General features: G+C 34.8%; 2 protein-coding genes across 4 annotated transcripts in view; both read right to left on the minus strand.

Moving 5' to 3' along the window:
* Positions 1 to 27,751, minus strand: part of LOC111052731 (neurocalcin homolog) — a 253,861-nt gene that overhangs the window by 198,414 nt on the left and 27,696 nt on the right. The window lies entirely within an intron of this gene.
* Positions 1 to 27,751, minus strand: part of LOC111052732 (neuronal calcium sensor 2) — a 241,913-nt gene that overhangs the window by 186,507 nt on the left and 27,655 nt on the right. Inside the window, exon 3 of the mRNA XM_039430880.1 lies at positions 26,208 to 26,280. The gene's annotated coding sequence lies outside the window, so the exon portion shown is untranslated. The remainder of the gene's footprint in view (positions 1 to 26,207; positions 26,281 to 27,751) is intronic.

Consider the following 27,751-nt stretch of genomic DNA (forward strand, 5'->3'; position numbering starts at 1 on the left):
ATCTGATCTAATATAATAATATTTGATTCTTGTTATTGATGATCAAGACTTTCTTTGTTCTTCTCGTGATTTGGTGATGAATTTTCATAATTGGGATTGAATAAATATTGGGGTAGATCGCAATAATAGACCATAGCCTACAAACATAACCTCCCAATTTGGCAATGGTGTGGAGCTGAGAAAGGATGGAGTTATCTGCTTTGTCTAATCACAGACAAGGATAGCAAACCTATGTTAATCAGATGCTGACTTTAGAGCGTGAATCTCACTATATATAGTAACAAGATGAAAGTTTTATAATCGTTCTTTTTTATTGACACTCTCCCCTGTATATCCTCCACCCTACACTTCTGAAAGATGTATGACAACTTTATTGAATTGTTTATAGACCAGGCAATGGAGGCTCAAAAAAGGGTATAGAGGGAAAAGTTTGGAAGACAACTTTTGACCTCGCAGTTCTGTTTAGGGTAGTAAGAAGGTAAATATAATTATCAAAAGTCCCTAACCCTACCCACTGTGCTAAGGGGGTGGGATTGGTTCAAAGGTACCATATAACTCGGAAACTATGTATTTTACGAACATGACTGTTCAACACGAATTTGAAGCTTACATAATTCCTTAGAATATTCATCAATCAACTTTTTCTATATATTTCATAGTTTTCGAGATATTCGCTCTTGAAGATGTGATTTTTTTTCAAAAATCACGTTTGCTTCCAATTTTTTACTATTTTTGCTCATAAAAATCGATGTGGGAAATCTATGCTGGTTATGAGCTTAGAGAGAACTAAATTCTCTCCAATTTTATGTATAATTTCACACTTTCACGCATTTCCCTACGACTGTTGCAGCAGCTTTAGTGTTGAGTGTGAAATCTTCAGTCTTACAACAATAGACCAATTGACAAAGGAATTTGGAGGGAATGCTTTGTACACAATTTTTGAATTTGTAGCTTTGTTGAGACTAGTTAGGAGGATAACATATCAAAAGTCCCCATCCCTACCCAATGTGCTGAAGGGGTGAGGATGGTTTAAAAGTTGAATTTTCTAGCTTTTTTCTTCTACCGATTAATGCGTTCAACCGACAAGACTTCAAAAAAGAAGCTTGATAAATTTTCTACAATATGAATTCAGTAGAGTTTTCTGATATTTCCAACAGTTTTTGAGATATTCGATCTTGAAAGTGAGAAATTGTTGAAATAACAGCTTTTTATACTTTTCTTGCTCTTTCAGAGCTTATAACTCTCCAATAATGCATTGCATAAATTAATACTTATTATAGGTTTGTAGAGCATCAAATTCTCTTTAATTTGATATATTATTTTATCATTTCAAGTTTTCCTTTCATTGTTATTATAGCAGCTTTAATGAAGTGGGTGGAATTTTCAATTTTGTAACAAGTGTCAACTAAGCAGTTCCACACCTTCAACAGAGGGGATAAAGATGCACACTGCTGATAAGTTCACCTACTAACTAGTCTCAATTGAGCTGCAAAGCCAAAAATAGTGTTCCAGACACCCCCTTAAAATGGCATTGTTAAATGATCAATTGATGAGTTTTCGGCTGTGTAAGCGATTAGTTAAAATAGCAACTATCCAAAACAATGGATTGAATCCATTCAGTAAATATCGTATTATTTAGTATTAAAATCACTGTTATATTAAATGGAATGACTTCATCAGTTATCAACAGAGTGAATACGATACAAATAGATACGATTTATTGTTTGGGAAAGTTGCTATTTTTTCTAATGGCTTTACGCAGCCGAACGCGGATATGCACAAAAGAAAACCCACCTTAAAGTGTTTTGGAACTATTGTCACCGAAATAAATTTGAAATATTATAGAGTTGCGATGAGAGTTGAGTTGAAGGGAATATAGGAGTTGCGTTTAGTCAGCGTTGGTTGAATAGGAAGCATGCTGACAGTTGAAAGTGAGTCTGTCTGTAGCGATGGACTGTGCGTGACGCTTATTGCATGATGATAAAGTGCAAGTTCAACAACTGGCATGATTAATGTCCAGGTAATTACAATTATTTGATTGCAGGCTGCCATGGCTGGGCTGGGCTGGCTGGCTACCGTAGCTGTAGCTGCTTCACTATGAATTACAATGCAATGCAATGCAAGTGCAAGCGATAATTACTCATATCGGATAGGCGCATATAAATAACCTATGTGTAATATTTGGAAAATTTGAAACTAAATTAGGAAATTGAAGAATTTTTGGGCAAAAGCCTGTTTTTTCTTTTCCGATCATTGTATTGTTTGTGCTAACCTAATAAATAAATAATAAGGTCACATTTTGGAAACGTAATAATATTTTTGTAGATGGTGAATAAAAGATGGAGAATTGTATTTTTCAGTAACTTGAATTCAGAATAAAAATGAGAACTAAGATAATGACTATGACAATGAATGAAATCATTCATTAGATATTTGAGATGAAAATAGGAACAAGAATAGCCAATGCCATAGAACAAACAATATATTATAGCTATTATCTGCCAATGCTTATTAACAACTAATAGAGGATGCAGGATGCTATGGAAAAAGTGAATTAATGAGTGATAAGAGATCGAAAATTGAAGAGGAGTGGGAATGACAAGTCAAACTGATGATGAAGACTGTGAGAATGAGAAAAATGAAAATTTTCAGAAAATTTCATTGGAAAAAGGAATACATCCATCAAATACCAGAAAAGTACACAGAAAGTTTCTGACTGAAATTCATGGAAATTCAGACATGATTAAGAAATAAGATTCGCAGGTGATTTCCTTTTTCAATTTGAATAGGAGGAAAACTGGGAAGATGTAACTATGAACAAGAACACTAGATCAATGTTATTATTAGTAGGGCTCTGAAAATACGTTGAAGGTATGTAAAAGGGTATAGGATAATTTTTTGACTGTGGGTTACAGTGAATTAAAATTAATTTACTACATGATACATTTACGATATTAAAAATAAGGAGCACTCAATATATCCTGTTAAGAGTTCTGAGTAGGATACAACAAAGAAAACAAAATATTTTGAATATTGAAATAAGCAAAACTGGAAATTTTCAGACCCCCCAACAGATATTCAATCCAATAACATTGAAGGCAATGACACAAGGAATATTATTGGAGATTTTAAGCATAAAGTTAAAATTAATAACAAGTAGTTTACAATCTACAGCCATGATTGTTTCAAAAACATAAATCATGTGAAGAATTTCCTTCTAATGGCAGTAAAAATGTTTATAGAATTCTTTACTATTCGGTATTTTGAAAGTCCAAATTTAACAAAGAATATGACATAATATGACTCGAATATTTGTTGTGTTTCATAATTACCGAGTTTCGTAGATTGTAAGTTCTTTTCACATGTGTTATAGAGCAGATTAAATTCAACAAAATTTCAAATCAAGAGAGAATTATCTTTGGTATTCCTCTTAAGCTCAATAATGTTAATCTCAAAGAAAGTTCGATTAATCATCAACAAAGCTTTTAGACACTCCCTGCTGCCCATGCAATTACTTTTTGGGATAACCTTTTTGAAGTAACCTTTGGAAACAATAAATCAATTATGGAGATATCGCTCCATTCTCAACTTTTCAGCGTCATTACTTTTCACCCTTTGAAAAAGAATTTCTTTATTCTATTCTCCCTCTTTCCATTCAAACACTTCTTTGATAGTGTTATAAAGTTCAGTTTCTGAGCATAATTCATTCTGTGATGATAAAAGCCATGCTTTAATAATAATGGTGGAAGAAGATTCTCCTACCAACATTTTGAAACAGCAGAGAAGATGACTCCTAGTTATCAAAATAGTATTTAATAAATTCAATTTTTTGGACAGAAATAATAAGATATGGTAATACTCGTAACTGTAATGTGAAAGCATTAAACAGTCGTTAAGTCAATTCCTAAGAGGCACTGAAATTAATGATATGTCAGATGCGATCTGACAACAGTGAAACAGACCTGAGCCAGCCAGGTCAATCCATATTTATTTATTTCATACATAACATGTACGTATTTGTTATGAATGCGTGAGGAATTAAGTGTGTTTTGAATTAAATTAACATTTATCCTGGGTTTGTTGTTCTCATCTGAATTTGAAAAAAAATGTAAAAGAATCCTGGAAGGGGCAGTATTGTGAAGCAAGTAGGCTACAGTACTGTATATAGTTCCCTTTAAACTACATTACACACTTTTATATGACCTTCTCTACTTCAAATAACATTCAAGTAATAATAATCAATAATTTGAATTACATTTCAACCCAATTATTCACTAACTATAATTAACTTAAGAATAAAGGCTAAAAAAAGCTTTAGGCAAACAAAAAAAAAAACAAAATGATGGGTTTTCCCGTTTTATGGAGTAAAAAAGGGTCTCCATTTGTTGTCCATCTATTACTAAAATAATATGGAGCCGAAGTCAAATTTAATAGTTAGCTAGTAACTATAATAGGTAGAATATCATTCTACTTATTTGATAAAAAATCGTACAATAAGCAGACAAAACAGACGGTCTCATGATATGAAATGAAGAATAATATGACTGGATCTATTAAAATTGACGAAGCCCTTATTCCATGCAAGTAACATAATCTATTAAAATAGATGAGAATCCTAAAACGTAATCCTGAATGAAGGTTACAAGCGAGCAAGGCCAATAACTTGGCTTATCAGGCCCGAAAGTAATTGCAAGTAACTTACGACTGATAATATAATGAAATAATTCATTGTAATGAAACACGAAACAGCGCTCTCAAAATGGAATAAACACGGAACGGCTCTTAGGGGGGCGCACCGTGCATTCGCTACAAGATTACAAAATGGACGCGGCTTGCTGAATTTCAAGATAAGATGTGCCGACGAGTTTAAATTGTCTACGAATGGCGTTTGCATGTCTGCAAGACAAAGCACACAGTGGCAGCATTTGAATCATCACTGCGAAAGAGAGTTGAGAGTGAGAGAGCAATAATCAAAAACAAAGACGAAAATAAACTCGAAAATGCCCCAAATTGAGACTAAAACAATCTGCCCGCTAATTCTTGATCCAATTCAATTTTTACTCCATTCTCATCCCCCTTTTCTTTTTCAAAACAAAAACAAAACATGATCGTACTTTCAACTGTGACGTTCTGCAACGTTTCGTGAGGCAACTAACCAAAACCTGACTGGCTTTCGTGAGACGCGGTCGGGGATTATGTTTGACTTCCAAAACTTCAATATAACCCTTCTCTTCACCATCACGGCACACGCTACTATACTATCCGTTGCAATACTGATATCTCTGAGTAACAACCAATATCAATACGATTGAAACTGAAATTGGAATTGATTTACTTAGTTGTAAATACAATTTGAGCAATCTGATGATGCTTTGCTCAAGTTGGAAATTCCAATAATTGGTTTCAAGGTATGAGATTGATGAACTGACATAAATTACTTGTAACAATTCTGACCATACTCTAATTGAACCCCGATCTACAAAATAATCACTACCTTACAATGTCAATGAATTATGATATGTTTCTTCTAGTCCTGCAACTGATGACTATGTCATTGAACATTTTATGAGATTTTTGATTATCTTCAAATTCAACACGATTCTACTACATATTGTAACTCTTCCTAACAGACAAATTATTGATAAACTTATAATTCCAGTCAATGAAGGGTTATAGAGGGAAAAGTTTGGAAGAGTATTTTTGACCACTTAGCGATGTTTAGGATAGTAAGGAGGTAAACATATCAAAAGTCCCCACCCGTGGTTCAAAGGTACCATTTTTTTGGTTTCTCGCATATATCTCGAAAACTATGCATCTTACGGACATGACAATCAAGTACAAAATTAAAGATCACAAACTTTTCTACAGCATTCATTTGATATCTTTTCCACATATCTTGCAGTTTTCAAGATATCTTAACTTTAAGGTGTGACATTTTAGAAAACAGTTTGCCTCCAATTGTTTTCCTCTTTTTGCCCTTATACTTAATTGCTTGTTTACATTGTACTTGATCCCTAGAATCAAACTTTTGCACAGGAAAATGTTTTCAAGTGCTTGTAAAGGAGTCTTAAAACTCCTAGTTAGTCCTCAGCTGGTGTTCTCCACCAGCTTCATTTTGAATTAAAGAAAGGTTAGCTATTCTTTGCTGAATTAGAAAAAATCCAAGTTTGGATACAGCAAACATTATTTATTTCTCAGTAGTTCTTTTGACATATAATTGAGTCAAATACAAGTGTGATGAAACAATGTTGTCGTGAACCGTAGCCTAGATATGTCGCATATTTCAACAGACTTGTCACAGACTTTTTGTTAAGCCGCTACTAACTATTAATAATAATAGTTTAGATAGGCTAGCAGCACTGCGATTATAAGAAGAGGGTGTTTTGTAGATAAGATGACAGTCAACAAATGACGGTTTTTCCCACGACTAAATTGGCGCCACTAAGCAAGTGACGCAAGGCCCTAAAAACAAAGTACACCATAATCCGGTTGGGGTTGATCCGAACTAAGAAACACAGTTCCAGTTGCTCATTGTGCCAATTTCACCAACTAACTTCTCTGCAGACTAGTTTCTCCAACAGCCTTTATCGCAATCGTGAGCTACTACCAAAATTCATATTGTTATATAATCCAATAATCTTTATCAAAATCGTCTATATCGATGATAGTCTATATCCATTGTCACGTGCCGAAGAAAAACCAGTATTAGAAAAATAGTAATGTTTACTGAAAGTAAGGCTGTTACATTTACCAATTGCCGGCTGATGAATGTCCTCAGATTGGCTGAGAATCAGAGGTGATTTGAGTATCGGCCGTCAATTATTCTTAAGAGTAAGAACGGTCTTACAGTAAGCATTTTTTTTTTCAATAATACTGACTCTTCTCCGGCACGGAAACAAAATGACACATAGACTCTATAGTGGGATGTTACACAGTAGTTTAAGGAAAATAATCAAGTATGTAAAGGACATTTTTCATATTGTAAATGTTTTTTCATGTTTAATAAATACCTCTGACATGGGTTACATGACAGAAAAAAAAATGTATAACAGCCACAATGAAAATCCATAGAGCTTCATAGCTTACTCCATATGGGTAAATAAACCAGTATCAAAATTGAAAACAACAAACTAAATGCAGAGGGAAAAGAATACAATAATTGTATTCATACCCACGTGTTCGAATGTTGCTGTGCACACAGACGTTCGTCTCTCTCCATATGTCCACGCATGAAGGACAGTCTATGTGATAACTCCCAAATAACGTGAGCTGTTATCATTTAATGAAGAAAATTATAGTAATTGCATGCAATAATCCAGCTACCTAATGATAAATCAAAATATTTAAGCAGTTTCAATGTTATCGTGTTATATGCGCAGAAAGGCAGCAAACTCCATCTGTACAATGGTGCAGTAAATATTATGTGATTTGAAAGCAATCGAAATTGATCATCGAATAAACCCACAAACGGACAATGACTCGAGTAATTTCTACTCTAGACATCAGTAAGAGCTCGCTACGCTCGTTCCATCAATGAGATCAATTTATTGCCTAGGATATTTTGTGAAAGGAACCAAAATACTGCTGGGATTCGTGTTGGTTGTGAATATCCGGGTGTGATTTAATGCAACAGAAGGTCAGCCGTTTCGATTCGATTCGATCGAGCCTGGCAATTTTTCACAAATGAGCAAGTTTGCAATATGATTTTCATGACAGCCAACAGCCAGGCAGGGCAGAAGGCAGAAGGCAGGCGTCAGTAGCAGCACAACTAATTTTACTCCAGAATGATTGATCGCTTCCGATTTACGAGTTTATTACAACGCTGCGCCGGCTCTTGGCTCATAGAGGAACCTCCTTGTTGGTATTTCAAGGGAAGCAACCTACTAGGGGATGATTTCAAGGTGAAGAATATTTTGGAGGAAATCTCCTATAGAACAAATGAATTGAGAACATTTTTTGGTAGTAGAAATATCTATGATTGTTCACTCAAGTGCATGGGTAGAGATAAAAGATGTTAACGACATGTTTATTAAAAATCTGGATGCAGTAATCTGGATCCCTTACTGACTTCACAACTAAACATGTGTATCAAGGAGTGCTATGCCTGAATTCGAGATATTCCTGGTACAGATAGATTTTATGAATCTGTCTCCTAGTAATAATGAAGGTCTATGTGGAAGAAAGTATATAATTCATAATAAAACCAACTAATTAATATTTTAATACATTAAGTATGAAATATATTAATATATTTCTTCATTGAATTTGCTAAAACAGGTTGAAAATCAAGATTAATAACATTAAAATCATGAATAGTAGGAAAATCAGGCTAAAAAGAGGTACAGAACAGTGTAATAAATATTACCAAAGTGGGTGCAATAAAACAAATTAAAAGTATCTAATTTGGGCTAGAATGGGAGAAATCGAATACTGGGAATAATGAAGCAAAAAAGTAAGTTTATGTTGAATCCCTTTTGAAAAGGAAATTGACAGTTTTTCACTACATTGCTATGTAACAGCACAAGCAACAGAGATGGAAATGAATTGGAAATTGCATTCATTCAAATGCTAATTAATGAATAATTATTATTAAACGAAAATCCCAATTGAATGCTGTAAATCATCTAAAATACTTCTGCTACTGCAAATATTGACCAACAATAATCTTTGTATAGTAGCGCTCATCGAATTTCTTCCTTCTAGCTGTTTACCCTGTTGTCAATATTTGCAGTAGCAGTAGTCTTCGGGGTGTTTACAGCATTTAATTGGAATTTTCGTTTATCATCAATAATCAGATGATATTGGTCACTTTGGAATACCCTACATCAATATACCTACATCATATATATATATATATATGCGATTATACATTAAAAAAACTTTGTAAATGAGAAAAGCTAAGTTGATATAATTCAATTGATATTGGATGATTCATGGGAATGACCACTTATTACAGAGAGTTTCAACGATCCAACGACGAATGCCATTAAAAAGTCCAGTGTTTCTGTGATAAAATTTTAAACCTAGAGCTCTCCGAGGCATATAAGTTTTCGTGGTAACTCAAGCAACAAGTTCAAGTACGTCGTGTACATGAACGGACTTGCCAGCTAACAAACTTACAATGTCTTGGGAATTTACATAATTAGTTTTCATTTTGCAGAGTATCTTTCAAGTTTGAGGCTGCAGCAACAAGCTATTCCACTCAAGCGACATCCATATCGCTTTGCATCCTTGTTGGTTCTCCTCTATGCCAACTAAATAGCAATAGCTGGCTCAATAATGCAAAAAACAAACCAGCTACGAATTTTTGAGAAGACCAAATGCTGTTCAGTTACAAAACATATTGGATATTGTTTGTAAAACAATATCAGTTTAGAGCACTGATTATTCGGACTTCAGTTATACGGGTCATCGGTGGTCCGGATATCACCCGGTGGGTGATATAAAAAATTGGAATTCTCTTATAACCTAATCTATTTTTTATTTGATGCGGCTAATAATAATTGGTCCACCGCAATCAAGATTCAGTACAATATTTTTATAAATGAAAGATTCAAGATACTTTACCCTATTGAATTTATGTAGGCCTACCCTATCAAGTTACTGTACACCATGTTGTGTTTGTGTATATTTTAACTAGAATATGGAGGAAAGATAAGTGTAAACAAATCAAATTAAATTCGATACATACTACTATACTTTGTCCAAAGAACCATGAGCGCTGGATGATTGGTTACGTCCGATGAGCGATTTCCGATGAGCGATTTTGGGGGTTAGCAGTCCGCTGAGCGATCCATTGTTCAGAATAACAATGAGAATAGGCAGACACTATGAATGGGAGGTCTTGGGTGTCATTAATCATCAGGGACAGTGACAGAGGCAAGCCACAATCGTATGTGTATATTTGCAATACGATATTATATTGATGATGATGATTGAATCAGTATATTGAATCAGATGGTGGTATACTTCACAAATCACAAGGTGGTATACTTCCACCTTCATCAATTTTTGATAAAGTTATTCAATTGTCAATAAATAACTGGAATTTAGTTATTCATTCATTTTTTGAAAATGGAATGAATAGCTTCTTCAAAAAGCCTTTAGCCTTTGCACACTTTGAAGCTGTGCAAAGGCCAAAAAGTAAACTTTCTACTGGTGATATTTTTCAAAGTTGGAAATTATCAAGTTGGTCATTTTTAGTAGATTGAATAACTTTCTCAAAAATCTATACATTCAGAAAATTTCTGTTTTACTAGATCAACAATACCATGAAGAGGATTTATCTCTTACCGAATTTGATATGTTCTGTCCCAAAAATTTAAACTTTAGGCGCTCATATCTCAAAAAGTAATGATCGGAAAAAATGTTTTCCTAACAAATCGAAAAATTTTGAAAAATATCACCAGTAGAAAGCTTATTTTTACCCTTTGCACAGCCTTGAGGAGTTTTTTTATGGAATGTGGTGGGTTCTGAATTTCTGATTCAATCATTATCATCAATATATCGCATTGGGAGTATACACACGACACTACCCATTTAGCCTTCCTCTGTCACAGTTCCTGATGATTAATGACACCCAAATCCTTCCATTCTTAGCGTCTGCCTATCCTTATTGTTATTCTGAACAATGGATCACTCAGTGGACTATTTTTTGGTCAAACCAACCAAAAGATTGGTTCCATATTCAGGATGGAACAACTTTTGAGAAATTATGTTCCAATTGTGTGCTTAGCAGTTTTACATCTTTTCATGAGCAAATTTAATTTATCACTGGAAATTCCAGACCAATATTTTTTAACAGAATCTAAATATACTGAGCACTTCAGGTTGGAGGGATAACTAGACTTGAAGAGCAAGGAATGACTAGCCAATAGGAATGCCAGAGTCCAATCTAGCAAATGGCCGTCCCTACTCTATAAAAGAAGGCATAAATTCCGAACATCAACAGCTACAAATTTAGAAAATTAGGCTCAAGGATGCTACAAGCAAACCCTTGAAAAAAGATGACCGACCCAGTTGTTAATACTTATGAATAATTAGTATAATTGAACTGCGAAGTGAAACTGCTAATATGAAAATTATTTTAAACTTAGCCCCGTATTTCACATGAGTAACACATAATAAAGCTTCAGACTTATTCTTTTTATGTAGAGCCACTAACTTAGCTATGAGTGGTAATGATGTAAAGGCCGAGTAGAATCTGCCAATTATTGTCTACTTGTATTTGTTATCATTTTTGCATTGTTGAAGTTGGAATTTCAATAATATATCAGACGATCAGGTGTTACCCATGCTCCGCAAGAGTCTTTTAAGAGCACAAATAGATTGAATTTAATTTTATAGTTCCATGCTGATATTAAAAGTATCAACAACTGTAATAATTTGCAATGGAAAAATTATTTGATTGGGCTTTTATCCTACGTAAACTTTGTATCACAAATTGAATAAATTTGTTTTAATTACCAAAATTCTATACTATTAAGCGAGCAATTCCTGTTTATATGTTTGTATGTCACCGGATCACGAAAACGGCTCTAACGATTCTCAAGAAATTTGGAACAAAGAAGGTTTATTATATAAAAATTCGATTCCACTAGGTCTCATCCCTGGGAAAACTCGCTAAAGGAATTGAAAGGATAGTTCACCCTTGGAAAAACAACTGAGAATTTCGTCGCCTGTCGATAATCGAAGTGAGTAAGTGAGTAATGCGTGTGTGGGAGTGAGAAATAATATTATGCCTCAGCCGTTGAACTATGGCATTCAATCCGCTGAACTCACTATCCGGCAAGAAATTAATTGACATTATATAAAAATAGAAATGGGATTGAATATGAGTTGAATGAATTTAAACAAAACTCATAATGAATTATGATGATATTAGTGTATATAGAATAGTACATAGTATATTGACTAATATTGTAGCAAACATGGTATATCATTCTAAATATGAACTATAAATACAGTATATATTTTATATTTTCCTCTTTCGTTATAAATATTCTATGCTTTTGTACTCCAGAGCTAAGTTCTGGGTACAAAGCCCAAATATTTGTGACTGATTGATAGAAATGAAAAAAGGCCTATAACATCCTCTGATGATTAAGAAAATTTTACAGATGGAATTAAATAGAGAATGCATTTATTCAAATGCTAATTAATATAATTATAACTATTATTGAACGAAAATCCTAAATAAATGCTGCAAATCACCCCGAAGACCTCTGCTACTGCAGACATTGACAACAGGGCTAACAGCTAGATGGAAATTCGATGAGAACTACTATCCAAAAATTAGTTGCCAGCCCAGGAATCGAACCCGGTACCTCCCAATTGCCAGTCAGGAATGCTTGCCCTTACACCAAACTGACAATCTCAGTTAGCCCTGTTGTCAATGTCTGCAGTAGCAGAGGTCTTCGGGGTGATTTGCAGCATTTATTTAGGATTTTCGTTCAATAATAGTTATAAGAAAATTTTAGTTCAATAGTTCAGACTTGACATATAGTTCACTAGTTCAGCAGTTCAGATGCGTCAAACATGTATTTCGTATCCCGTACAATATATGTATTCCTTCCTTTATAATATATGTAATATAAAGGTATACCGTATATATAGAAAATTGCAGTAACATAGTTAAAACATGAGTGAGTTGAAAAATAAATTTATGGCTGTGATATAGTATAAATCTCTATAAAAAAAATGAATCATACCAATATTTCTCTATAATAAATACATTTTTAAGATTTGTAACAGTAAAAGGAAATAGTAATTTGTATAAATTTAAATTACATATTTTCTCATAAATAATTCGTACAATAAGTCAGCATCCAACTGTAAATGTAGTATTTACATTTCGCAAACACTGTATAGATGCATACAATATTATACATAATAACTTTATTTTCAAATCAAACAACATTTTTGAATTTCACCAAAACTTGGGGAAAATCAATTATATATATATATATATATATATATATATATATATATATTATATATATATATATGCAATATTACGAGTTATTAACATGTACTTTGTGCACCTGCCTATTAATCTGCTGTCAATTACACGTATGCAACGAGGTAAACGGCAGCTTTGAGCATGTGAACAATAAATGGACTGGCTTGAACAAGTGCAAATGACCAAGGTAGGGGGGCACACACAGACCCTGGTACCCCGGAGAGATCTGGCGCCAATATGCCTCCCTTCTGGTGTGACACCACCACACTAACTAGTCTAGTCGCCATTTCTCAGTCCATAGGCACTAGAACAGCGCTCTCAAGAGAATACCGCAGAAAGCTTTCAGCCCTTAGCCGGCCCGGCTAGAACAACAGAGCCTATTCAAGTAAGGCACCTAAACACACCCCCCCCCCCCCACAAAACCACACACAAACTAATCAATCGATCACCGTCCAACGTCAACCAACGTCAAGCTTCATCAACTAATGACCAGACGAAAAGCATATCGGTCCACACACTGTTCGGACTCAAGACTCCCCAAATTTGAGGCAACGATATGTCGAAGGAATAACTGGTGAGAGACAATCGAGTTGGGATAACTTTTGAGGGCCACGAAATAATGGACAAGTTTCCTTCATAAACTAGATTGAGTTAGAATTGATGATCGATTGAGTCGATCCAACACCAACACCAACTTCAGTGATTAATGCCAAATTATCTAATGACGAGACGAGTTGCACAGATCGGCACCAACAATAACGAATCAGCTGATCATGCCTACTTTTTGCATAGTGTCATACTGTAACTGTTGTGACATAGTGCCTATTTAGAAGCTACTGGGATAAAGATTGATTTCGCTTGGTTCAACCCAGTTCAAGTATCTTAACAGACACACACGTTTTGTCTGGTTCATGAAATGGAGTTTTTGTCATAGTCATTCAATCACAGCTGTTTTCCATGCATGAAATGAAGCCAGTAAACAGTTGTTTGCTTAACAGATAAACATATGATACTCATTACAGCATACTCTACTGTAATGAAATAGTATATTTCGCACCTAGGGCCGAAAATGAGACTTTTCCGGCTCGAAATCGGTTTTCAAGTCCGAGGCCATAGGCCGAGGACTAGAAAAGATTGAGAGCCGGAAAAACATTTTTGCCCGTGGTGCGAACGCTATTTTTCGCCACACAGAGAAATAAACAATATATATGAGAATAATTGTTTATTAAGCAGTTCCGAAAACAAAAGTGGAAGGTCATAGCTCTAGCTATTAGTATAGTTATTAGTATCTAGTTATTAAAGTATAGAAAACTGAAGAATACATAATACTTGGAAACCTCACAGAATCATATTGATTTTTCCAATACATCAATAAATTTTAGTTCTATTAGGATCCTCCTCAATTTGAATCAGGCAGCCTTTTGTTTTCCCAATTCCAAAAAAAAATACCTAAAATACTCGTTTCACTGGGAATTCGTGTCTGATAGTAGCCTACATTATAACTGAAGAATATAAATTATTACTCATTTTATTGTGATCTATTCATGTTTTTCTTATGAAATTCAATAAATTATAGGCCTACAGCATGAAGACTATGTCCAATTCATTTGTACTGGTGGCAAAATTTTACATTGAAAATAATTATTTGATAAAATCCAAGTTCAATAGTAATGAAAACAAATTCCTTCAAAAATAATTGATAATAATACGTTTCGAGGGAAAAAATTAAGAACAAAAAAATGGGAAGCATCGGGGATTTGAACCGAGGTACCATCGCTCCGTAAGCAAGCTTCTTACCGCTGCGCTACATAGACGTTCGTAAATGGTAGTCTTATAACCTGCTGATAAAAATACACACTTTGGGCTATGGAACTTCAATTAGCCTACGGTAGCATAGATGAATTTGAACATTAATATTCTGAAAAATCTAGAAGGAAAATAGAAATTTGGGCTTCCAGGTGCACGAGATTGATATTTTAGAATCTATGTTCAAAATTTGGAGATCTAAATCATTCCGTTTTTCCGGTATGCAATCCACAAGTTGACATGTTTTGATGCGAACAAACACAACCCCACTCTCTCTTATTATATAGAAGAAGAAGATATCTTACCTCTATTTCATTCATCCAAATAAAATGATAGTATATTACTGCAGAATACTTTATTCAATTCTAGAAGCATAAACTGATTCTGTTTCATAAACTATTTGTTAAAACGTTCAGCACCATGGATATTGCCCAAGTAGTTCCAAAACTATCCACCAGGTTTTGTGATAAACGCAGTACTATGAGGTTTGAGGTTAGATTCTATTATACTCTGAAAATTGAATTTGAGTAGTTTATAATATCTTATTTGTATTTCATTCATCCAAATGAAATGATAGTATCTTATTGCAAAATACTTTATTCAATTCTAGAAGCATAAACTGATTCTGTTTCATAAACTATTTTGTAAACCCGTTCATATCAAATCAGAATCAGCTGTTATTCAAGGTCATTTTACAGCCCTAGGGCCGTAAAGTTTTACCGGCCTGGTCGGAAAACAATCACTTTCGGCCACCATATGACGCACGTAAACCAGCTCATTACATCCAAGTGTGGCGAAAACATATGTTTTACTTACAGTCGAGTATGTTTTCTAGTTCCGAAATAGGAACAGCAAAACTGCTACAAAAAAACCACCTTCAGCGCTCCAGGTGGAGATTTTCTCAACTTCCACAAATTCGGGATTCGGAATTTGTAAACTGGGTTTATGTTTATAGAATGCATGTAATAACTTCAGCACAAGCTGGTAATGTTTTCTATTTCTCAATTATTCTTCTTTAGATTATTATGACAAAAAAATCTGGTGTGGTACACTCACACTACTTTCCTTGCTCATTGATCTATAAGCCTCATTCTTAAACGAGGATAATCTAGGGGAATAACATTATGCCGATTGGCGGCTTAATAATTTTCTTAAAACTACGATTATACTATTGTTATTGTTTTCAGAGTACATTTTCCTTTGTTTGAATTATGAAATTTAAGGATTTTTTAAAAGTTGTCAAAACAGCTGTTCTACTAATAAAATATCGACGTGTGTTCTTTTGATTAAACTGCTCTACCCACCTACCTCAAGCACGAGAAGGAGGTTACAAAGTAAATTTCTCAAGAATGGGGTGGACCCCCTGTTAGTTTCTCAGGAAGTAAACTCATGCTAGTTTATAGAGCTGATATACAGGGTGTTTCAGAAGTAGTGTCGAGAATTTTAGGGTATTGTACCTGGATGCTAGGAGACTACAAATGTCATATTTGAAGTGTCCAAAACTCAGCGGTTATCCTTATAGCTGCCATTTTGTTTTTTTCACTTAAAAATTTTTATCTCAAGAACGAAATGTTGTATTGATCTGAAATTTGGCATGAATATTTATGCTATAAAGACTCAACTATGAAAAATAAAAAAAATAATTTTTCGTTTGCAATTTTTCAAAATGGCGGCCATTTTAAATTTTTTGATGGCGAATATCTCGAAAACCGTCCATTTTACAGAAAATTTACATGAGACAAAAAAGTTAGCAAATTTTTTCACAATTCCAATGATACCTAATTTATTAAGATTGGTCGAAGAATAACAGAGAAATTAATTTTTTTCGTACTGCATGCATGACCACTTTTCACCATTTAAAGATCAATATTATTTTTTTTTATAATTTCATGAAAACCGTTCTTATTACAGAAATATACAAGAATAACTTTCCTGAAAATTTTATTTTACATTGAAAAATATTAATTTCACTCAAATCGGTTCACTGATACTAATGCAGCAATTGCTCAAAATGCCGTCCTTCAACTTGATTACACAGTCTGCACCTTTCAATCATGGACCGTCGAACTGCTATAAAAGCATTTTCATCATCTTGAATGGCACCTGCTGCAGCAACCACTCTTGCCACAAGGTCTTCTTCGTTTTCTACTGGCGTGCTGTAAACAAGGTCTTTCATATGGCCCCAGAAAAAAAAATCTAAAGGGTTGAGGTCAGGTGAACGTGCGGGCCACGGTACTGGTCCACCCCGCCCAATCCACCGCTGACGATAGGTCATGTTCAGAAAGTCCGTAACAACATTTCCGAAATGAGCAGGGGCACCATCATGTTGAAACCAAATATTATATCTGTTTGCAAGAGGCACATCTTCCAAAAGTTCTGGTAGTATGTCTCTTAAAAAAGTAATGTACGTGGGAGAATTCAGACGATTAGGAAGAATGTATGGTCCAATCACGCGATTACCTAAGATACCCGCCCAAACATTCAGCGAAAATCTATGCTGATAACCACGCACTTTGACCTCATGAGGATTGTCTAAGGCCCAGACGTGACTGTTGCGAGAGTTGAAGATTCCTTCTCTTGTAAAGCTGGACTCATCGGTAAATAACACATTTTCTAGAAAATTTGGTTGGATAATGTCTTGCTGAAGAAACCAACGGGCACAGTTTACTCTTGGCTCATAGTCGCGTTCAACCAATGAGTGAACTTTTTGAAAGCGGAAGGGGTGAAGTCTTTCCTTGTTTAGTACACGCCACACAGAAGAAGCACTTGAATTGATTTGCTTTGCAACTGCTCTCGTACTCGTTCTAGGATTGAAATCGAATTTCTGCAATACTTCCTCTTCAAAAGCAACATTTCGAACTGCTCGAGGCCTACCAGCAATTACCCTGTTCCGTTCAAATGAACCAACTTCTCTCAGCCGATTGTGAGTTCTTGTGAACACCTTGTCGGAAGGGAGACGGCGTTTGGAAATGCAGCTGCATACATTCTTCTTGCTTCGGTCGCATTGCCAAGAGCTGCTCCATACATGAAGTGAATATCGGTGTACTCCAGCGAACTAAATTCCATTACAATAATTAAATATTTGTGTAGAAGCAACGTAAGAAAATATTGAAACTGGAAATTTAAGATAGAAATAAGACCTAGGAAACGTGAGACTAAGAAATAGGAAGCACTACATCTGGTTCTTTACTTTTAATGAAACAACAATACTTTTACAAAACAAACATTATCATCTGAAAACCATTGTAAAATCATCTGTTTGCCCATATGGAGCCATACCGAGTTTCAAAGCCTCATCTTAAATACATCTGCAATTAAAAAATTAATATTTATCTTTAAATGGTGAAAAGTGGTCATGCATGCAGTACGAAAAAAATTAATTTCTCTGTTATTCTTCGACCAATCTTAATAAATTTGGTATCATTGGAATCGTGAAAAAATTTGCTAACTTTTTTGTCTCTTGTAAATTTTCTGTAAAATGGACGGTTTTCGAGATATTCGCCATCAAAAATTTAAAATGGCCGCCATTTTGAAAAATTTCAACGAAAAATTTTTTTTTTATTTTTTATAGTTGAGTCTCTATAGCATAAATATTCATGCCAAATTTCAGATCAATATAACATTTCGTTCTTGAGATAAAAATTTTTAAGTGAAAAAAACAAAATGGCAGCTATAAGGATAACCGCTGAGTTTTGGACACTTCAAATATGACATTTGTAGTCTCCTAGCATCCAGGTACAATACCCTAAAATTCTCGACACTACTTCTGAAACACCCTGTATAACTATACAGGATATGAATTTGAAAAAAATCGGTCAAGTCATTTTTGAGAAAATCGTGAAAAACATGTTTTTATTTTGCGATTATCCGCCATTTTTCTCAAGAATATTACGGAGCTCCTGCAATTTTCCCAGAAATGAGACTCAAGTCAGTTGATAGGGCTTATAATAGCTATCTAGGATATAAATTTGAAGAAAATCGTTAGATCCGTTTTTGAGAAATTCGTGAAAAACATGTTTTTATTTTGCGATTATCCGCCATTTTTCTCAAGAATATTACGGAGCTCCTGCAATTTTCCCAGAAATGAGACTCAAGTCAGTTGATAGGGCTTATAAATAGCTATCTAGGATATAAATTTGAAGAAAATCGTTAGATCCGTTTTCGAGAAAACCGTGAAAAACATGGTTTTTTTAGTAATTATCCGCCATTTTTTCCGCCATCTTGAATTGAATTTTATTGAATTTCTTATTGTCGGGTCCTCATGGTATAAGGACGTTAAGTTTAAAATTTCAAGTCAATCGGTTGATTAGGAATGGAGTTATCGTGTTCACAGACATACACACATACACACACACACAGACCAACACCCAAAAATCATGTTTTTGGACTCAGGGGACCTTGAAACGTATAGAAAACTTGAAATTTGGGTACCTTAATTTTTTTTGGAAAGCAATACTTTCCTTACCTATGGTAGTAGGGCAAGGAAAGTAAAAATAGTGTACGTTACTAGGACGTGAATGTCTTTATCAGTGCTCAAATGAAATTCTAGTCTCGGCTAACGCCTCGACAAGAAACATCATTCTCGCCAGCAAAAGGCCCCTTCCCGTCCATGTGACGTAAGATAATATTTCAGTATTCTGTAGTCCCATGATTCATTCTTTGAGTCTACTTCTAATCTTCAAACTAAAGGGTTATTAGTGACTTGAATCAGTTTAGATTAGTTTATTAGTAACTTAGTATGGGCTAATCGACATAAGAAGCGACACGTATTCGTATAAACAGCAGGCTAAAATCATTGGATGTGTGTCGCTTCTAGTAAGGAGAGAGGTATAGATGAGAATGGAAGTTTTAATTGATGATTTATGCTAATGAAATGGAATTATTACAATCGCACAGGGTTCAGGCTGAACGCCAAACAATATCAACTCTATTCAAAATTCAGTTTCTGTTTGATTAGATTCAGAATTGATCCAGTTTATCAACAATGGATTGGCGTTCATCTGAATCTGAACTGACTAGTGTAATCACAGAGGAGAATGAAAATACTCTCTGTTGTTGATGTTTCCATTTGGGTGAAATGATACTACTTATAAAAAATATTGGTATAAAAAATGACAAAGGAATAGGGTGCTGACCACAACAGAATACACTACTGAATCTATTGGTTATCTATTCAGCTACAGGCCTACAGCTCCGTAGGCCATTTCACAGGACTGAAAAGGATGACTTTTTTAAATATTTTTATGTAATGATACTGATTATATTTGAAAATATGAAGTTGATGGATAAGTTCAGAATAAATTGAGGATTACGGATAAATTTGTTTGGACACTAAAATATACTTAACTTTGAAGTAAATATACTGAAAAATAAGAATGATGTATTCTATCACATGAGTGTCTAAGACAGATATTTTGTTTTGAAATTTTCTTAGCCAAATTTTGGGAGAGGAACAGTTTTATTAATGTATTATTTATTTATTTTTGGTGTAATCCTGTTGGTTCTCCCCCAACCATTGACTTGTAACCAGTGGGTTTTTGTAAATAAATAGAAACAATGTAAATTAAAATTAAACAGAGAACTAATAGGAATTAAGAATAGGATGTAGCTATATAGAATATATTGACTGCAGTATAGTATCAACTGGATAGTTCAACATTAGCAATAAGTGATCTGATATGGTTATCATGTTTAAAAATTCTGTTCATTTCAATTCCCCAAAGTATAGTGTCCTAGAGACCTAGAAGATTGACAGCCGTCAGCTTGGTGAACGCTGAGCAGCTGAATCAAGAAATCATCAGTGTTATCTGTTTCGGTCGCCAGACTTTGAAAAGAATGAATGAGCTGGCTGGGATTGTGCAGACAAGCGGAACAAACTCGATCTATCGAAGCCAGTCGATTTGCATCAGCCTGCAACAATGCTATTTCCTTCAAACGACCAAGACACCTGACCCCTTAATCTTACGGGAGTCGATCACAGCTACCACCCTCTACCCCGTTCATTCCTCCTCCTCCTCCTCAATCCGCACCATTATTTCTTTTTCTCTCCTGCACTCTTCACCCCTTCAACTTTTTTCGAAAGTTCTTTTCAAATCATTCTTCCCACTTATTTCAACTTTATACCTACTTTTTATTATTATCCATCACACCGACCTTTTTTCCCCTCTCCTCCTATCCTATTCTCTCACTCCTTGCATTCTTTTTCTAAATATAAAACTCAAAATTTCCTTATTCGCATTCAACTGCTCTGCCATCTTTCGTCACTGTTATTATTCCTTTCTACCTTCTCAAGTATCAAGAAGAGAAGGAAAAAGCCACTTATCTCTCTCTCTCTCTCTCTTCTACTTCAACTCTTTCATTCTCAATTATTGTTTGTTTCAAAAACAAAATACATACTCGTATATATGATCAGGACCTAGGTTACATGGCACAGCCTGCCCTCATCAGCTGTACTGATGGTTACTGGTAATCTTGTTCAGCTGAGGTAGTGACAGGTTACGCAATGAAACCTAGGTCCTGATGCAATGCTTCAATTCAAATTACAGTAATTTCAGATGGAATTAAATAGAGAATGCATTTATTCAAATTATTTATTTAGGATTTTCGTTAAATAATAATTACAGTAATTTTATTTTCAGAAAGTGTACATTTTACAATATATTCCTCTAATATGGAACAGGTCCGTATTTAGAGGAGGAAATAATACAATGTTAGGTACAGTACATAAAAAGAAGAAGTTGACATTCAAATATAAATATTTTTGGCAATAATACTTTATTTTTCTTTCTATTAAGGAGAAATAAACATCATCTAACCCCATACTAGTAATTTTTACATTATTCTTTATACTACTATTCTTATTTTGAATCTTCTTCTTTTACTCTTATACTGCGCTCCTGTTCTTCTTCTTATTCTTTCATTTTCACTGCCTTTCTTCGACTTCTCTTGTATTATTTTTGTGTTTATTCTTCTCGTTATTCTTGATTTTCTACTTTTTTGTTATTCTTCAACTTTTCAATAGTTTTTAATCGCTCATTCTACTTGCAGATTTTCTTCTCTTTACTTTTCTAACATGTGTCCTCATTCCCCCCGTCTTTTTCTTCTTCCAGCTTCTTCATCAACTACTTCTACCTCCCCCACCTCTTTCCACAATTTTCTATCTCCCTCTCGACCTCGATCTCCTCCTCGCCACCCTCAGACGGTGGAACACGCCATAAAACGGAAGCATTGAAGAAAGAGCAGAATAGAAACTGGATGGGCGTTTCATTGGAGAGTTTTTCGATTGAAGTGCAGAGCAGTACATAACACGCTACAACACTCCAGTGCAGTTCAATTCAGTTGGCAGACCTGCAGATGCTAGCGCGACAACGATAGACGATAAATCAAGTGGACCGACCAGAGACGCTCTAATATAAAGTGCCTAGCAGTTTGTCGAATTTGCTGAATTTACAGCCTACAGTTTCTGGTCGGCGAATAAATTTCGCAACCCAAGTTGGTGACTAGCAGCGGAGATAAATCTTGAAATGACATGTATCTCACGTGTAACAATAGTAACTTTTAAATAGAAAAGAGAGATTCAAAAGAGGATTCAAAGTGGATATACCTTCGAAGGAGGAAAGCCGGGTGGATTTTTTGGAGTAGATAGTATCCAGGACAGCTTGGCTCTAAAACAGTATTTGTTAGCCTGTGATATGGAGTAACTTCAAAGTTGTTTACTTTTGTGAGTTGCTTTATGAGTTGTCCACGTGTGTTTTTACTTGTATGAAAAAGATTCACTTCAAGAGACTCCACCATTTGTTTTAACAGAAATTACTTCTTATATGCAAATCAACATATTGTTTCTCACCTGTAACTTTGCCTACCTAACCTTCTCTATAAATAATGTTGAAACTGATCTACTGAATATGCTACCTGAACTATAGTTATCTGGCATATAGTCTTTTATTGGTATTAACATAGCAAAATAGAATTAAAAAATGTAACTGAATGAAATTAAATCAGTAACTGATTTGTTTTAACTGTTGTTTTGTCTCTGCTATGACTGTCAATCTCACATGGTTCACGGCACTCCTTGCTGCTATTAATATCTTTCATAAGATTGAACAGGAGAATTGAAATTTGAGATGATTAATCTCTATGACTGGAAATAGTGATATTTCTCTGCAAACTCCAGAATTCTCAGTTCTATACTTCCTTGCATTCATCAGTAGATCTTCTAAAGCGAATTAACTGTAGGTATCACGAATAACAATCTGTGGAACGAATACAGTAAAGGCACAGTACACAGGCACAGTGGGAACGGAAAATAGGTATTCAACAAAAAAATGATTCTGTATCAGGCCAGGAACAAAATTAGCAGTCAAGCAAACAAAAATTCTATAATAATATATTTATTACCACTTCAACACAAGTCATGTATTAACATAATCATTGACAGTTATCAATCTATATCCAGTGTCAAAAAAGTTCTTCTTCAAAGATCACGAATGAATATGCCCTCTAACCGCGGAAAAGAGCTCAGTGAAGAAGGAATTGAGGAGTAGACAGAGAGTCAAAGCGCGACAATTCATCTCACGCACTTCAATTTTCATTCTGATTTGTTGCAAGCGAGTAAGATATCTAGGAATTTATTTTTCAGAGATTGCGAATTTATAAACGAAGTAAAGAAAGGGTACTGAAAGCGATAGAGGGTGATGGAAGGAGGGGGGCCCTGGTGGGAGGGGGAGCGCGTCGAGCCATGATCAATAATAGGGCAGGTTATTCTCAATGCAAATTAGATGGCATGTTATCGGCGGCAAATTTTATCATACCCGATTTTCGGCTTCAAAAGCTCAAGTAGCGCAGTGGCAGTGTGCTATAGAGGGATGATCACTTCACACTGTCAGCATTGGTTGAATGGAAAGCATTGCTGTTATTCTTAAGGGACGCTGACAGTTTGGTGTGTAGCGTGAACGACCCGAAGCCTTCGTGAACTGGATAGCAGCCAACTACTGCCGACTCACGACTCCCGACTCCCGAGCAGCGTCCAATCAAATTACCCGCCTGATTTTTCAGGTTCATTCGTTTGAACGAGTGTTGATCCCATCCGAGATCAAATCTAATTTATTTCCAAACATCGTAACACATTTTTCTGAAGACAGTACTGTAGCAGATTATTGAAAAAAGAATATGATTTTTTGGGAATCCCTTTTTTCAGGCTAATGCTTGACGTGTACGTTCGACCATAGAGTAAAGAAAACTATATTATTTCTGTCATCTCTGGTTCGACGATCCATTCATGATAGAGATTGAGTATAATGGATACAGACTTTAATAGTGGAAGTTAGAAGGTGAATAGGTCCCACCTAAACTGAAATATTTATTTATTTCAAAAATATACATATTTGAGGCCACCGGGAACTCAATCCCATCATTGCCGTCTTTGTATATGTAATCTCATATGAGCCGTCAATGAGCCTTACGAATGTTAACCTTTTATATCTATGAGGGTCATTTTGTCAGCCTCTTATCACTTATGATAAGACACAGCAAAGCGGTAAGGGGGTGATTTTCACAAAGCTGAACAGCTTGACATCCCCACCAAATGCCCTGTGATCAGTACGGCCAGATCATCAATATTGTTGTCGAGTTGTAGAAACATGGCTGCCTCACTTGAGCCTGTCGCTTTAGTTGCGTAGCGTTATTCGTTTTTGTAAGCAGAAGGCAATAGCTCAGCATAAATCTAACGTAGACTTATTCTATTTCACGCACGAAACGTGATGAGTGATGATATTGTGCGTGAATGGTATGGGAAAATTTAAGACGTCAGTTGAAATGACTTCCGGAATCCAACTTGTGATCCATGACAACTCAATCTCTGAGTGCTGGTGCAACCAAACGGCTTCTCCAGTAAATCAAATTAGATAATTTCGATCACCTACCATACAAGCCATCAGAATTGGCCACTAGTAAGTTACACCTTTTCCTCAAAAAGACATGACTTTGAGGGCAGAGCTCCAAAATAACGTCATAGCCCACTTTAACTCATTTTGCGACAGCATTTTATGACAATTATCACAACTTTATTGACCTTCTTGTTCTTCTTTACCATGTCATCAACCCGGTTTCTCGACTGCTCACTGAAATACTCAGATTCCGAAAATGAAATTTCTATCGATAAGTAAGTGGGATCAGGAGGGGGATTTTTTGTGAAATGTTGTCCTGTTACATAAAAATTTCAATTTCATAAGAAAGTTCCATAATACAGGGCTCACTAGAAGTGGATAGTGAATAACAAGCTACGAGACAAAATTTTATTTGGTTGCCTTTTAAGGCACTAATCTTCCATGAAGCAGGCCCCTGAACTCAATTCTTTTTCAGCCATGACAGAAATGGCAAGATGAAATATCCGGAAGTGGCCCTTCTGAAAAACAATTCTCTCTGAGAGGAGAAAAATATTCACTCAGGACACAAGAAAGGGTTCGAATCGAGTTGCGAGAGAAAATACGACCAGACCCCCAGGCCCAAAACTCCTTCCTATTCAGGTGGAGATCTATAAACAACAACTCCGCTTATCGGAAACATCTGAGTACATTGCGATCGAATTTTTGTCAAACATTTCTAGTAAAACACGGACTGGCACACGCGCATGCGCGCACCGATACCATCTAGGGCTGCTCGCTACGGAAATAGAACGGTATGTCCTTGGAAAGAATCGCGTCTACTTATTTTAAATCTATGATAATCTCTAGTCTAATCTCTCCACTCTGCATTACTATCCGTGCTGAGATCAGAAGCCAGAGAAAAGTCAACATTTGTGAACAGTTGTTGCACTTGGCAGACAAGAATGATTACGGATTGTATTAGCAGCAGCAAAAATATCAATTGTGTGAGTACTGAGAATCAAAAGATAGAAAATTGGGGCAAGTGTTTAGCACATGATAGAAAAGGCTGTCCTTTTTGGAGGTCAATTTTTCTAATATGATTAGAGTATACGTCTATCAAGAGAAATATTTAACACGTAAAAAGAGAGTCTTTATTTCGAAAAATTAAATTCACAAAATAAAATTAGAGATTGGATTGTGAATAAGAAATCGGGTAACGCTTTTAAACACCAACTCAAGCATTCAAGATATTATCCTAATCAATTGTCGCAAACAGTTGTAGGTTCTCATAGACTGTGAGCAACAAATAATGGGTGGGAATCAAAAAATATTTCCCCGAAATTTGAGAGAAAATTTTCTTATTTCAAAAATAAGGATATTCAATGAAGGTCACGAATCTCTTAATTTTATTGTTGATCCCAATAAAATAAAATCAAACCTGAAAGGAAATTATTGACGGAATAGTTATAGATTCCAATTTCTTGAAATATTTAACAAGCGTGGTTCATGGATTACCAAATTTATATTGAGAACCTGATACAATAGAAAATATATTGATGGGACCTTTTCAAACTCACCGTTCAATTGATGGAGATTCATGATGGACCACAAGCAGTCAGACTCCAAGGAGTAGCTGGAGTGGGTTGAGACCTGAAAAAATGAATAACTAAAATAAACAAATACAATACAACAATAAATTACTACATATTTTTTATAGAAAACGTTTAATCTGAATGGAATATCACGCGAAAACTGTAAAGTGAAAATAATCGATATTTTTGGACTCGTTTTGTAATGAGTAAACATTAGTTAGATGAGTAAAAATGTTGGGAGCAGTTTTGCTAAAGAAGTTTCTGTTCACTTTTAATATAGGTTAATGTAGGCTAAGATTATTATAAATTCATTTGAAAACAGGATTTCACACAGCACATTATTATGAAAGGTACATTATTTATAACACTTATACATTATACACATTATACACTCATCTCTCCAAATTGAATGGGTTCAATGTGTAGGCTACAGTAAACGAACAGCTAATGTGAATGACATTCATGTAACTCATGTCTGTTGATGATCCTGCCTGAAGCAGGCAATACTCGGATTGCTGTGCAAAGGCTAAAAATAAACTTTCTACTGGTGATATTTTTCAAAGTTTTTCGATTTCTATATCATCAAGCTATCAAAATAAAAAAGTTTTCTCAGAAAAACATTCTTTTCCCGATAATTGCTTTTTGAGATATGAGCGCCTAAAGCTCAAATTTTTGGGACAGAACATTTCAAATTCGGTAAGAGATAAATCCATGAGATTCAGAGGATAAATTCTTCATGGTATTGTTGATTTAATAAAACAAAAATGCTTTGAAAATATTAATTTTTGAGAAATTTATTCAATTTACTAAAAATGACCAAAAATAACTCAAAAAAGTTTATTTTTGGTAAATTGAATAACTTTATCAAAAATTGATATTTTCTGGAAATTTTTGTTTCATTCATTCATCAATACCATGAAGAATTTATTCACTAGATCTCATGCATTTATTTCTTACCGAATTTGATATGTTCTGTCCCAAAAATTTGAACTTTAGGCGCTCATATCTCAAAAAGTAATGATCAGAAGAAAAATGTTTTCCGGAGAAAACTTTTTCATTATAATAGCTAGATTATATACAAATCGAAAAACTATGAAAAATATCAACAGTAGAAAGTTTATTCTTAGTCTTTGCACAGCCTTAAGGGATGATAATAATTATTTGTTTCAATTTCAGTTTGATTATGGAGTATAATCGATCAAAAGATAGCTGAAAGACTTTGTCGTTTGTCATGTTTGTAATTAGAAAAATAATAGATAATTAGATTGAATGAGTACCAAGGGAAAACCGAAACACAAGGTAAAGATTCTAAGAACAGGAGGAAAGTTTAAGATTATTATCGACAAGCTTTTGAAGACTTGATTTGTAAAGTATTCCTGAACTGATAATCACATGCCGAGTTTCTTATTGTATATATCCTGTTACAATCTCTCTTAATCACTTCCAAGATTTGTAGGCACTTGATTTGCATGCGTCTCAGTTACAAGTTAGAGGATGAGCAGGATAAGAGTATGTAAATGTGTACTTGA

Source organism: Nilaparvata lugens, chromosome 6, assembly GCF_014356525.2.
Source record: "Nilaparvata lugens isolate BPH chromosome 6, ASM1435652v1, whole genome shotgun sequence".
NCBI classification, from domain to species: domain Eukaryota; kingdom Metazoa; phylum Arthropoda; class Insecta; order Hemiptera; family Delphacidae; genus Nilaparvata; species Nilaparvata lugens.